Genomic DNA, 992 nt, shown 5'->3' on the forward strand with positions numbered 1-992 from the left:
TTTTTTTTTTCATCACTTTTTGATTGATTGATTGATTGATTGTTGTTGTTAATCTTGTTGTTTAGTCCCGGGCTAGCTCTAGTCGAGCAGAGCTAGGGATCAAAACATGTTACTGCCTTCATCCATTCTCCTTCAGCTGCCTTCTCTTCTGTCTCTTAAATTTATCTTATAAGGAACTTTTGTTTGGATGGGGAGGGGGGGTGAATTTTGTTTTGTTTTGTTTTGTTTTTCTTTTCAAATCACTAAGCTACAGTAAAAGTGGTTTGACCCAAAAAGATCCGTGCAGGAGAATTGAAACCCAGAAACGACGGACGTCGTTATGAAATCAACTTCTTTATCAAACGACTATGTTCTATGTTTGCGCCAGAATTCTTTTATGTTTCTATCAACCATCGACTTTACTTGGTCATGTCAATCGCAGTTCTTCACTTCAGGTTGGTACGTGCTTTATCGATCGCTATTCATCGGATCACTAAGTTACAGTTTCTGTTTCTAAATAAAGGAACGCAAGCTTGACATCGGTTTAAAAGATAAACACCAGCATAACAGAAATACAACTCATGCCTAAATACATTTATACACACATGACCACACACACACACACATACACACACGCACACACACACACACACATACATACATACATACATCATGGCTGTGCGGTAAGAAGTTTGCTTCCCGACCACGTGGTTCCGGGTTCAGTCCCGCTGCGTGGCAACCTGGGCAAGTGTCCTCCACTATAGCCTCGGGCCGACCAAAGCCTTGTGAGTGGATTTGGTAGACGGAAACTGAAAGAAGCCCGTCGTTTATATATATATATATATATATATATATGTATGTATGTATATTTGCTACTACCACCGAGATCTGCACACACATACACACACACACACACACACATACATACATACATACATACATACATACAAAATCTGGGTTGCTTTAAATTTTCTCAAACATTTGAAAATGGACTTCAATTTTTGCTTCCTTCG

This window comes from Octopus bimaculoides, chromosome 11, assembly GCF_001194135.2.
Source record: "Octopus bimaculoides isolate UCB-OBI-ISO-001 chromosome 11, ASM119413v2, whole genome shotgun sequence".
Classification (NCBI taxonomy): domain Eukaryota; kingdom Metazoa; phylum Mollusca; class Cephalopoda; order Octopoda; family Octopodidae; genus Octopus; species Octopus bimaculoides.